General features: G+C 44.5%; 1 protein-coding gene across 1 annotated transcript in view; it reads left to right on the forward strand.

Annotated features, from left to right (window-relative positions):
• BMERB1 (bMERB domain containing 1) overlaps positions 1 to 13,970 on the forward strand; it is a 105,366-nt gene that overhangs the window by 69,876 nt on the left and 21,520 nt on the right. The window lies entirely within an intron of this gene.

Raw genomic sequence — 13,970 nt, forward strand, 5'->3', positions numbered from 1 at the left:
GAAGGCTGATTAACTCTTCGTTGAAATGATATCTTTTCTACCAGGAAGAAAAGCCTGGTTCCTGGGATATTGCTTTCTGTGCAGAGACAAAAGTAATATCTGACAACACTGGTTGTCTGCCAAATTATTGATAAGAACTAAGGGCTCATCCACAATCCATTGAAATTATAGAATCATTGGACTGAGAGGAACCTCAAGAAGTCATCAAGTCCAGTCCCCTGTACTCATAGCTTAGGACAGGGGTGAGCAATAATTTTTGATGGGGTCCACTCCAAGAATTTGGAAAGTGGTCAAGGGCTGCACTGTTCCATGATATTAATGAAGTGAGTGTAGGGTCTGAGAGGGAGGTTGTGTGCAGAAGGAAGAAGGGATTGAGGTGCGGAGTCTGAGAGAGAGTTTGGTTGTAGGAGGCAGTTGTGACCTGGGGCACGTGAGTGCATTGCAGGGATTTGGGCTGTGACTTAGGGCATGGGGGGTTGTGACTTGGGGCAGGGAATTGGGGTGTAGGGAAGTGTTCTCTCTTTTTTTTTTGCATTTTCAGGGTATAATAAATTTTGTAATGTGCACCAAGGAATGTGTGAATGTGCACCACCAATAGAAATACCTGTTGCTGGCTGTGGGCAGTTATGGGTGCTCTTTTCATCAGCTGAATGGTGCCGGAATCTCTCCTGGGTGGTCTCCCAGGCACACCTCTTACAGGGAACACTGGTGCAGGTCTGGGCGGGGGTATGGGTGCAGGAGGAGGGGCAGAGGGTATGGATAAGGGAGGGGCACAGGGTTTTGGTTATGTGAAGCATGGGTGCAGGGAAAGGGGAAGGGTTTGGGTTATGTGGGGAGGGGTAGGAGGTAGAGGATTGAGAGGAAGGAGGGCTGGGGTCCCAGAGGCAGGTTCTGGTTGGCAGACTTCCTTGTGTGGCTCTCAGCCAGCAGCCCAGCAAGATTCTGAGGCAGGGGCCCTGTGCTGTCTCAATAGCCATGAGCCTGAAGACTGAGTTGGGAGGGGTGCTTCACACGCTGCCTGTGCTTGAAATGGGAAACTCCCATTGGCTGTTTTCTGGTTTTTTAATGCTGTGATGCTAAGTGGAATCCAGGAAACATTTTAAGATTTTGTTGATACCAATATTGTAAAATAGCAACAAATCTGACCAGATATGCCATGTGAGGTATCTATGAAAATGTTATGATTTGCTAAGGATGGTGAACTTGTTTATATGTTTGTATCACCTTTGTGAGTTATAGATATGTGTGGGTATATCTGAACCTCAAAACTTGTGCTGTGTTTCTGGGTGATGCCCCAGACAGATTGGCATCAGCACTGCCTACCCTGTTTGATGGCCCATTGAGGGTCATCAGCTATATAATGAACACCTTGAAGGAAGCTAATGGTTCTGAGGTTGCTTTAGCTACTTCTGCAAGTACCCTACTGTGAATCTCACTATTTCCTGCTGACTTGAATACAGATAACTTATCTAAATATTATTTATTCTTTCCCTATTTTGGCTCTTGTTCTTTCCCATTTGTTGTTAATATTAATTGTTATGTTTCTGGTCACAGTTAATCTTTTTAGTGATATATGAAGCCGAACAGGTAGTAAATATCTCTGTCCTCTTCGTGTTGTTTACTTGATTATTAGCAATTCTTCCCTGCTAAATAGTTGGCCTACATTTGCCTTCATCTTTCTCTTGCTCCTAGTATAATTAGAGAACCTCTTCTTATTTCCTGTACTGGCTCTTGTTCAGTGCTTTCGCTTTAACTTGTCCCTATGTGATTATCAAACACCACTGCCCTCACCTCTGTCAAACATCTGTGATAACTGAATTACAACAACAAGAAGTCCTGTGGCACCTTATAGACTAACAGATATTCTGGAGCATAAGCTTTCGTGGGCAAAGACCCGCTTCATCATCTGATGCATCTGATGAAGCGGGTCTTTGCCCACGAAAGCTTATGCTCCAGAATATCTGTTAGTCTATAAGGTGCACAGGACTTCTTGTTGTTCTTGAAGATACAGACGAACTCAGCTACCTCTCTGGTACTTGAATTACAGTACTATTTCAAAGTACCAGTACACTGTTTTTCCCCAGGCACCTCCAGGATCACACAGAGCTTTTAAATAGAAGAGATAATTCCATTTGCTTTAATACTTGAAGTTAATCATAGGACTTCTGATTTGGAATCTCGCCAGCCAGTCAGGGCTAGTCAGCAAACTGTTACGTTAATTGCAGGCTCTGTGTGTTCACATCTAAGCATCACCAGGTGTTGAGCTGAATAACATGATAAACACTTACAATGACTCAGATAACACGTACTATATTCTCTATTAGCTGTTATTTAGGAATTCATAGCTTTATAATTAGAAGCTTCAGGAATCCGGGGGGGATCTGCAATGTACAGACCTGTTTGTTTTAGAAAAGAGACGCCGATAACCTTTCCGTATCAGTGCATGGATCTCAGTTACTCCCCTATTTAGTCAGAAGTTTCATTCCCCAAACATCTTTACACAAAAACCCCATTCCGTGTTTCCAGTGCATACAAACAGGTGTTAAATATAGACAAAGCCAAGTTCTGTAACTCTCCTAGGCTAGTGTTTTTCAAGGCGTGGTACGCGTGCCTTGGGGGGAATGCAAGAAAAGGCTAGTGGGTGCACACGCTGTGTGGCTCTTTAAGCAATAAAACGCTCGGAACCGTGAGAGCGCTGTGGGCTGCTCTGTGCATGCGTCACTCTCTAGCACATTGAGCGAGAGGCATGTGGCAGGGGCAATGGTGGCAGTGGCTCTGGTGAGTTGCTGGCATTAGATTACAGAGCAGGGGGGGGCATGCCTGGCTCTGTAGCAGCCGATCCCTTCTCCCCTCCTCCAGAGCCAGGCAGCCCCAGCCCTCCCCATGCCCCACTTTAACCCAACCCCCACTCCTCCAGAGCCAGGTATGTCCTCCCCTCCCCGGCTGTAAATCTAATGCCGGCGACTCACCAGAGCTGCCGCTGCCGCCGCCGCCATCACCGCCGCCACACGCCTCTGCCTCCAAGCACAAGAGGAGGAAGAGCGCACAGAGCAACACCCAGAGTTCTTGTGGCCCCGAGTATTTTAGTGCCCAAAGAGCCGCATGGTGCTTGTAACCCTGTGGATTTTCTTCATGTAGCTCTTCGGGTATGTCTACCAGGCCTTGAGAAACACTGCTATAGGCAATTTCTGCCAACCAACCAGTTACAATTAAGTTGTTTAAACAAATGTGTTGCAATGATAGAAAAAAATGTTGTGTGTCTGAAAAATGGGGGTGCCCGGGGGGTACTTATCATTTTTAAAGGGCATACTTTATACAAAAAGGTTGAGGAACACTGTCCTAGGCCAACCCAACCTCTCCCTCCAGTCCGCCTGACGGATCAGGAGGAATCACATCATCAATCTCCCCATCACCCAAACTGCTCCTGGCCATTTCTGAGTGTAGACAGTTCTGCTACTCCCCTTTGAGTTCAATTATATTCTTGCTTTAAGTCCCAGGAGTTTCTTTCACCCAAGCCTGCTGACGTGTGTGTGTGTGTGTGTGTGTTTACGTGTGCGTGCACAAAGAGGTCAGTTCCCCTAGGGCCTGGTGATTCAAAAGGGCCTGGGGCTCCTGCTCGCCGCTGCCACTACAGCAATGGCAGACGGAGCCCCGGGCCCTATAAATTGCTGCCTGGGGTTGTGGGGGCGGGAGGAGGGTGCGTGTGGTGTGGCACAGCACACTGCAGGCGATTCTGAAAGTGGGCTGGCCCAGCCCTGCCCCTTCTGCCTGCAGCTCCTGTCCCTTCCGGGAGTGTGGTGCCCAAACACCAGCCCCCACAGTTTGCTTGGCAATTCTGTCGCTTCCCCCCACCCTCACCGATGTCCCCTCTCTGAACTAGGGTTCAACAACCGCCCCTGCTAATGACGTTTGGGAACACGACTACTGTGAACTACTCCTCCGCTGATGCCGGTGTAATAGGATCAGTTTGTGGGACTGCTTTGTCATGCATGAGTCTTCTCTGATAATCTCCCTCAGGGTGGGTTGTTCCCAGGGCCACCTTTGGGGGTACAAAGCGAGTTGCAACTGTCTCAGGGCCTGGTCATTTAACAGGGTGTGGGACTCCCAGACACTGCTGCTACCATAACAGCAGCAACAGCCAGAGCTCCAGGCCCTTTTAAATTACTGCCAGAGCCCCTGGACATGCAGTCCAGGCAGGGCAGAAGGGCTGATGTCCCAGTCTGCCCCTTCTGCCTGAGGCTCTGCCCCTTCTGGAAGGGCCCAGAGCCAGCCCCTCACACCTTCCCTAGGAGTCCAGTGTTTTTGTCCTTCGCCATGGTTCTTCCATCTCCAAGGATATGTCTACACAGCAAAGTTATTTCAAAATAATAGCCGTTATTTCAAAATAACTTTGCTAGCATCTACACCATGCAACCGCTATTCCCAAATAAGTTTTGAAACAGCAGTTGGCTTATTTTGAAATAGGCAAACCTTGTGCCATGAGGAACAGCGCCTATTCTAACCTATTTAGAAATAACTGTTTATAGTGACCGTGAATATGCAGCACCTCATTAGCATAATGGCAGCCACGGAAATTGAAAGTGCTGCTTTCGAATTGCATGCTGCCTGTGTAGATGGGGGCCTTTCGAAAGGACCCCCCAATCTTTGAAAGCTCCTTATTCCTGTTTGGTTTTAGAAATAAAGGGCTTTTGAAGACTGGGGGTTCCTTTCAGAAGGCCCCCATCTACGTGGGTGGTGTGCGATTTGAAAGCAGCACTTTCAAATCGCTGTGGCTGCAGTTATGCAAACGACACACTGCAGATTCATGGCAGCGCCTCATTAGCATCTTCCTACCTCTCTCATTACCATGCCCCTTTCAAAAAGAAGGGGTTAGTGTAGATGTAGCCAGCGTGTCCAGTGGCTCTATTTTGAAATTGGCTTTATTGGGTATAGATGTTCTATTTCAAAATAGCGTAACAGCATTATTTCAAAATAAGCTATCCCTTAGGCTATGTATACACTACAGCAGTCCTTTGAGAGAAGTTCTTCTGGAAGATCTCTTCTGAAAAATCTTCTTTTGAAAGATCACGTCTACACACAAAAAAGCAGATCATTCCATTCTTTCGATAGAGAGTTTCCACAGAGCCCTTGCTCTTTCGAAAGAACAGGCCAGGGATAGAAAAATCTGGTGCAAAGAGAACAGCTCTTTCAAAAGCAGGACCCACAGAGCATCTACACAGGCTTATTTCTGAAAGAATCTTTCGAAAGGAGGTGCTCTTCCTGATCCATGAGCAGAAGGGGGCTTCTGGAAGAAGAGCTGTGTTCTTTCAACTTCAGATCGAAAGAGCTCATTTTGTGTGTAGATGCTCCACATGTTCTTTTGAAAAAGGGATAGATTTTCCAAAAGAACTAGACAATGAAATAGCTGCTGGCAAAACTAGTAAAAGGGTTACTAAAAAGAGTGTACCCACAAAACCAACAAGTTGAAAATGTGGGTTCGCTTTTGATCTGTAGAAGTGAATGCAAAAGGATTTCAAACAGGATGGCCCAACAAAGAGAGACAAAGGCAATCTTAAGAATGCTCCTATGAATGCTCCAAGGAGACAACAGATCTGCTTTGTAGCTTTCAAAGTTAGTCAGTAAAATTAGCAGACACTATCTAGACATGCTGAGCTACTAATCTTATGCTGAAATCATTGCAGGAAGTACTTGAAGATGACATGACTGGCTTTGTTCTTTAAAATGGCGAGTCCTCAGATCCATTTGAGATATCCAATGGTGTGAAACAAGGGTGCGTGCTGGCCCCAGTGTTATTCATCCTCTTTTTCACATGTGTCCTCAGCCACGCAGTTAGGGACCTGGCCCATGGAGTCTACATAAAATACAGACTTGATGGGTCACTTTTCAACCTTCGTCATCTGAATGCTAAAACCAAGACGCTTGAGAGGGTCATCCTGGAAGCTGTTTTTGCTGATGACTGTGCACTTGTGGCACGCAAGGAATCTGATCTCCAGCTCATCGTCAACAAGTTTGCTGATGCCACTCGCCTCTTTGGTTTGACCATCAGCCTAGGACAGACCGAGGTGCTGTTTCAGCCTGCTCCAGGATCTGCTGCTCTCCCCGCGTCAATCTTTATTGAAGGAACAGAGTTAAAAACAGGAGAGGAGTTCAAGTACCTTGGCAGTGCGATAGCCAATGATGGCTCCCTTGACAAAGAAATCAATGCCAGAACCTGCCAGGCCAGCCAGGCACTAGGACGTCTGAAAGCGCGAGTGTTGAATCAGCGCAATATCCGACAGTCCGCTAAACTGAAAGTGTACAAGGCTGTAGTCCTGACCAGTCTCCTGTATGGATGTGAAACCTGGACCTTGTACAGAAAACATATAAAACTGCTGGAGCGCTTCCACACACGCAGCCTGAGCTCAATACTGCACATTCGATGGCAGGACAGAGTCACGAACCTGGAAGTCCTGGACAGAGCAGGAACCACAAGCATGAAAGTCATGATTCTGAAAGCCCGGCTTCGCTGGACAGGGCACGTCATACGAATGGAGGAGTCGAGAATCCCTAAGCAACTGCTCTATGGTGAACTCTGCCAGGGCAAAAGGAATCAAGGTAGGTCTCGCAAGAGGTATAAAGACTGCATGAAGGCCAACATTGTTCATGCTGGTTTAAAACCAGATCAGCTAGAGCAGCATGCAAAAGACCAAACAGGCTGATGTGCACTTGTACGACACGCGTATGACAACTTTGAAGAGCAGCGACACGTACGCCTCACTGATGCTCGTGAGAGGAAGAAAGCAACAGCAGCAGCATCACCAATAGAGCCAGGACAATTCCTTTGCCCCCACTGTGAACACCCATGCCATTCAAAGCTTGGACTCCTCAGCCAAATGTGAGCCCACAACCGATGAGCCTGCGCAAGCTCAGGATGTCATTGTCGGACACAACCAACTACCTACAAATACAAACACTTGCTGGTACTGAGTACCGACACTTTGGTAGCCCCAGCTGTGGGATTGGCTGGGAGGAGCCAGGAGCCAGCTGAGTACTGGCTTCTATTTTTTTTTTTTTTTTTTACAGAAAAGGCACTGCTTATACAGTTCCCTTATTTGCAGCAGGAAAATAAACTGGGAAATCAAGGTTTCTGGCCACGCAAAACTCTTATGTGACAGTTTGCTAAATGAGACAAGGTGAGTGAGGTAATTTTTTATTTTTACTGAACCAACTTCTATTGGTGAGAGAGACAAATGTTTGAGCTAAACAAAGCTCTACCTCAGGTCTGGGAAAGATACATAGATTGTCACAGCTAAATACAAGATCTGACAGATACCAGACCTGAGAAACAGCTTTGTGCCTCTCCAAACCTTGTCTCACTCACCAACAGAAGTGCACCCACCTTGCCTAACATCCTGGGACTGACAGGGAAACAATCATACTGCACAGCACTCAGATAAGTGCCCTGGGCCAGATTCTCAGCTTGTGCAAATTGCTATAACATTACTGAACTTGTATTATTTAAGCATTACTTACATTGATTCATCCAAGCCGATAATACGGCTCTTCCAAGTGTGGCTCAAATATCTGACTGCCCTATGTGTACAGCGAAGTAACTTTCGAATGATTTTCACATGAAACTGGCCATTCAGCATGTCTAGCTTCTGTGATAATGAAAACTCAAGAAAGCTGGGTGTGATTACTGCAGTTAGGCTTGGGAAAGCCAAGTTCAGTACAAGAATCATAGAATCATAGAACCCTAGGACTGGAAGGGACCTTGAGAGGCCATCGAGTCCAGCCCACTGCCCCAATGGCAGGACCAAGTACTGTCTAAACCATCCCTGATAGACATCTATCTAACCTGTTCTTAAATATCTCCAGCGATGGAGATTCCACAACCTCCCTTGGCAATTTATTCCACTGTTTGACCATCCTGACAGTTAGGAACTTTTTCCTAATGTCCAACCTAAACCTCCCTTGCTGCAGTTTAAGTCCATTGCCTCTTGTTCTATCCTTAGAGGCCAAAAAGAACAAGTTTTCTCCCTCCTCCTTATGACACCCTTTTAGATACCTGAAAACTGCTATCATGTCGCTCCCTAATCTTCTCTTTTCCAAACTAAACAAGCCTAAGAAGGAACCCTTTTTCTCACCTCTCAGCTCCACTCATAAGAACATAAGAACATAAGAATGGCCATACTGGGTCAGACCAAAGGTCCATCCAGCCCAGCATCCCATCTGCCGACGGTGGCCAATGCCAGGTGCCCCAGAGAAGGAGAACAGAAGACAATGATCAAGTGATTTATCTCCTGCCATCCATCTCTTGCCCTTGTTCTGAAGGCTAGGGGCACCATACTTTATCCCTGGCTAATAGCCATTTATGGACCTAACCTGCAAAAATTTATCAAGCTCTTTTTTAAACCCTAATAGAGTCCTGGCCTTCACAGCCTCCTCGGGCAAGGAGTTCCACAGGTTGACTGTGCGCTGTGTGAAGAAAAATTTCCTTTTATTAGTTTTGAACCTACTACCCATCAATTTCATTTGGTGTCCCCTAGTTCTTGTATTATGGGAAAAGGTAAATAATTTTTCTATATTCACTTTCTCCACACCATTCATGATTTTATATACCTCTATCATATCGCCCCTCAATCGCCTCTTTTCCAAACTGAAAAGTCCCAGTCTCTCTAGCCTCTCCCCATATGGGACCCGTTCCAAGCCCCTAATCATCTTAGTTGCCCTTTTCTGAACCTTTTCTAATGCCAATATATCTTTTTTGAGGTGAGGAGACCACATCTGCACGCAGTACTCAAGATGTGGGCGTACCATAGTTTTATATAGGGGAAGTATGATATCTTTTGTCTTATTATCGATCCCTTTTTTAATAATTCCTAACATCCTATTTGCCTTACTAACTGCCGCTGCACACTGCGTGGATGTCTTCAGAGAACTATCCACTATAACTCCAAGATCCCTTTCCTGATCTGTCGTAGCTAAATTTGACCCCATCATGTAGTACGTGTAATTTGGGTTATTTTTTCCAACATGCATTACCTTACACCTACCCACATTAAATTTCATTTGCCATTTTGCTGCCCAATCACTCAGTTTGCTGAGATCTTTTTGTAGTTCTTCACAATCTCTTTTGCTTTTGACTGTCCTGAACAACTTGGTGTCATCTGCAAACTTGGCCACCTCACTGCTTACCTCATTTTCTAGATCATTGATGAACAAGTTGAACAGGATCGGTCCCAGGACTGACCCCTGGGGAACACCACTAGTTACCCTCCTCCATTGTGAAAATTTACCATTTATTCCCACCCTTTGTTTTCTGTCTTTTAACCAATTCCCGATCCATGAAAGGATCTTTCCTCCTATCCCATGACCACCTAATTTACATAAAAGCCTTTGGTGTGGGACCGTGTCAAAGGCTTTCTGGAAATCTAGGTATATTATGTCCACTGGGTGCCCCTTGTCCGCATGTTTATTAACCCCTTCAAAGAATTCTAATAGATTAGTTAGACACGACTTCCCTCTGCAGAAACCATGCTGACTTTTGCCCAACAATTCGTGCTCTTCTACGTGCCTTGCAATTTTATTCTTTACTAGTGTTTCTACTAATTTGCCTGGTACTGATGTTAAACTTATCGGTCTATAATTGCCAGGGTCTCCTCTAGAGCCTTTTTTAAATATTGGTGTTATATTGGCCGTCTTCCAGTCATTTGGTACCAAAGTGGATTTAAAGGATAGGTTACAAACCACTGTTAATAACTCCGCAATTTCACATTTGAGTTCTTTCAGAACCCTTGGGTGAATGCCGTCTGGTCCTGGAGACTTGTTACTATTCAGCTTATCAATTAACTCCAAAACCTCCTCTAATGTCACTTCAATCTGAGTGAGTTCCTCAGATTTGTCACCTCAAACAAACCAAAACTTTGCTGCAGCCAGAAAGAGCTCAATTAACTCTGTATCCCTATTTCCCAGTTTGGTGCATCCCTCAATTCTCAGAGCCTAGCAAGCTGTTGGAGCAGAAATTGTCAAAGAAGCTGTTTTCATGGTAGAAGGAAGCAATGGAAATTACACAAGAAATTCTGTTCATACTGCTTCTCTGCTTGATGATGGACAATTCAGATATTAATTGAATGAAAATATTAATATTTTGATAGCACTTTCTGACTTACAACCTCTGTTTCTCAGTTTCTTCATTTGAAAAAAGGAGATAAAACGTCCTTAATGCACAGAATTACATTAATTAACATTTGCATTTTGCAAATGTTAATAATATAGTTCCGTGAGTCAAGGACATACTGTTATCTCCTTTTTTCAAATGAAGAAATGAGAAACAGAGGTTGTAAGTGACTTGCCCAGGATCACACAGGAAGCCTGTGGCAGGCTGCAAATAAAACTCAGGTGTGTGCCTTTGCTACAAGATTTTCCTTTTTCTTAAACAATGGCTTGGTGAGGTGAAGTTTGTCCTAGATCACTGAAATGGAGTCTAATTCTGAATCTTAAACTCTACTTGGCAACCTAACAACCTTCACTCAGCCATGCTACCTGAACTTCTGAGATCCAAAACATTTCAGAGCTTATTCCTAATCTCTTAACAGTTTTGATCTTCACACACCATTCACTGTAATTACCAACCTTCTTACAACATTTTTACCTCTAGATGATCATTATAGTTAAGGGAACAGTGGGAAACACAGTCTCTTGTAGCTTTATTCATCCTTTTTATTTTCTAATGGAAGTACACTTCTGTGTAACAGCTGGATCTTAAACCATGAGCACTGACCTTTCTTCATCCTCTGGGAGAAACCCCATAAAAGGATTGTCAAATAATGTTCAACATGGAATGAGCTGATACCACAGCAGAAAATAAAAAATCTCCAGTTGGGAATAAGTGTGAATCATTTTAAAACTGTTTTTTTTTACTGTCTTTGTCGTTGTTAGGAAAATCTTCAGGCAAAGTTCTGCTTTCACAGCTACACAGTTGGTCTTAACACCAGGATTCTGCACTTCCAGTAGCTGTGCTACACAAATATGGAGGCTGAACTTGAAGCAAGATCCAGAATTGGATTGGGCAATAGAACAGTGCCTTTTCTTGGCAAAATCTATTTAAAGTCAAAACCTGCAAAAATAGTTTCTCCTCTATTTCGCTTGTATTTTTCTACTCTTTTAAATAATCATCTCTGACAGCCGGCTACCCCTTACACTGAAACCTGATTAGACACAATTTAATGCACTTTTCCTTGTGGTCACTGATTTCTCTTGCTTGAGCACTGTGGAGGGCAGGGATGACTCAGGCTGTATATCTAAACCAGTGGGTAATACAGGAACTACGGTGTTATGGCTCAGAGCATTCTTCTAGTAAATGGACCATGACAGGGTGTATCAGTGGGCTATGTCACTACACAGCTTAGTGCAGGGCTCTGTAAAGCTGTTAATTTTTCTGTCACATGTAACATGTTTATAAAGTCATTCGGTCACATTTTATTCATCATGCACCCTTTTATAGCTCATGAACAAATAGCTTTTGAAGTTATATGTTTAAATGCCAAGAGAGTTGATAACTTTTGCTATGCAGAGGTGCTATCTCTGACCCTGTGCAGGATTTATTGAAAGAAGTCATTAAGTAAGGAGAGAGGCGTTAGAAAAAAGAGTGCAAGGAATGCTTTTTAAAGTTTTTGGCCAGAGGTAGCTCCACTGAAGTTACTCCAGAAATGAATTTAATCTGTTATTAAAGGGAACGCTTGACTGAGGTTGTAACCCACACAGTCAGCATTGCTGTGCTATCTAAAACCTGTGCAGATATTTAAAGTTTAGCTCTTAGGGAAACCAAACAAACTGTAATAGTCCTATTTACTGATGTCTTTATTGCAATGGAGGGGGACCGGGTAACAAGCACCATGTACCACTCAATGTGCAGGAGAGAATGGAGGAGGAGAAGCAGGTCAGGCCTTTTAGATAAGCTAAGTGAAACCTTGTATGTCTTTTCCTGATCACCTGCTTTGTAAGCTAGAAGGTTTCTGTGTAGGGCATATGTTACTTTTATAGAAAAGCTGTTTTAATAATTAGGAAAATTAGAACACTCTCTTAGCTTCCAGGAGTGGAAAGAACTTTGCTTTGCAGAGCAGAGGGGTGCAAAAATAAAGCACATTGCTTCCTCTGCTGTGTAGATTTCTCCTGCTTGGGACATTATAGAAACTCATTGTTCTGTCTTAGTGTTTCCACCATTGCTTTAGCCTGGCATTTACACACTTACACTCTGAAGCTGCATGAAGTTATGGTTTACTGTTAGGGTTGCCAGTTTTGGTTGGCCATATTCCTGGAGTTCTCATCACAAAGTCTAATGTTTATTTAAAGATTAATCTTCCATGCCTGGAGACTCCAGGGCAATCCTGGACAGCTGGCAGCCCTACTTGGTTTGGAGATACAGCCCTATGTCTCTCTCTTATGTCAAGCCTTGTGAACTATGTGGTTTTAGAATGAGAAACTCATTAGGAGTTGGGCCTGGTCTACACTAGGATCAAAGTCGATCCCAGATACGCAATTCTAGCCACGCCATTAGCGTAGCTAGAATCGATGAATCAGGATTGACGTTGTTCCCTCGTGTAGATCAGGGCTTTGCAGGCTCATGCTGACATCCCTTACTCCACATGGCAGTGTGGAGTACCAGGGTTGACAGCTGAGCCCAGAGAGATCGATTTTGCCACATCTTCACTGGCAGGGCAAAATTGAACTCTGGCGGACAGATCACAGTGCATTGAACCTGTAGTAAGTATAGACATACCCTTGGTACTTTCTGAAGCAGCATTAATTCCCACTAAATCCCTCATTAGTTGCTCCTGCAAAGCTTGCAGAGGGACTCTCAACATGCAGTTAGGCTGCTGGGGGGATAAGTGAGGAGAGACCAGAGCAATTACACAGATTGAAAGACCCTCCATGCAGCTAGCACTCCTTTCTCTTCCCAGGGGCCTGCAGGGTTGGGATCTTGCACCCACCTCCTTTTCTGTAGGGCTTGTAACAGTTCCTTGTTTTCGGGAGACTGTGGTGTGAACCTGGCTCAGAATAAACTGACTTATCCTGCTGACTACACACAGTCAGTCAGCTCTGTGTTTACACCCAAGCCTGTTGAGTTTCCACACCTGTTTCTTACACTGCGTATCTGATGACTTAGCTGAGTTTACAAATAGGCACTCTGGATCTTTGGACATCTGAATACTTTGGGCAGATTTTTTGCTAGGCAAAAGCATGGAGCAGATGAGACACAACAGCTGCTTCACACAGAAGGGAGGAGAGATATCTGAAGGAACTAAGTGACTCAGTGCAGATGGTGGGTTTAGCTTTCATCAGTCACCAAAACCCACCAGCTTGAGGGTCTGCGGCTCTGGAAAGGTCAAATTGCCTATGACATTTTGAATTTTGAAAGTTCACAGGGCTGTTTTTGCTAGGGAGAGAGAATTATTTACTTATCCCCTTTTTAACAGAGAGGGAATTGTAGCACACAGAGATTTGCCCAACATCACAGAGAAAGTAATGAAAAAACAACAAATTTAATCATCGTCTCCCAAGCCTGAGGCTAATAGCCTGAACTGCCCTCTCTTTCATAATTACTCTCTACCTTTTACCTGAACTGTAAAGGTCGAGGATTGTACTGCTTATTGTAGCTCTTGACATAGTACCACTGCTGATTTCTTAAATATGCAGGTACCCATTTTCAGAGGTAGGGTGAGCTGCAGAAGAGGAAAACCAGCAGCTGATGTGACAACTACATATAGATTAGATCCACATGGTGCAATAGATAGGCGATGTCACCTGGCAAGGCATTATAATGGAGGTCATTTGTCCTGCAGCACTGTAAGTTGGAAGGTGTCTGTAACTGATTGAAGTTTGGTGCCTGGGCTAAACATCCATACCTCAGGCAGCTGCGTGAAGCCGCAAGCAAAGGGCTGTACTGCTTCTTTCACACATGGTGTATATGAGCCCACAAAGAAAAGTAA

This window comes from Carettochelys insculpta, chromosome 16, assembly GCF_033958435.1.
Source record: "Carettochelys insculpta isolate YL-2023 chromosome 16, ASM3395843v1, whole genome shotgun sequence".
Taxonomy (NCBI): domain Eukaryota; kingdom Metazoa; phylum Chordata; order Testudines; family Carettochelyidae; genus Carettochelys; species Carettochelys insculpta.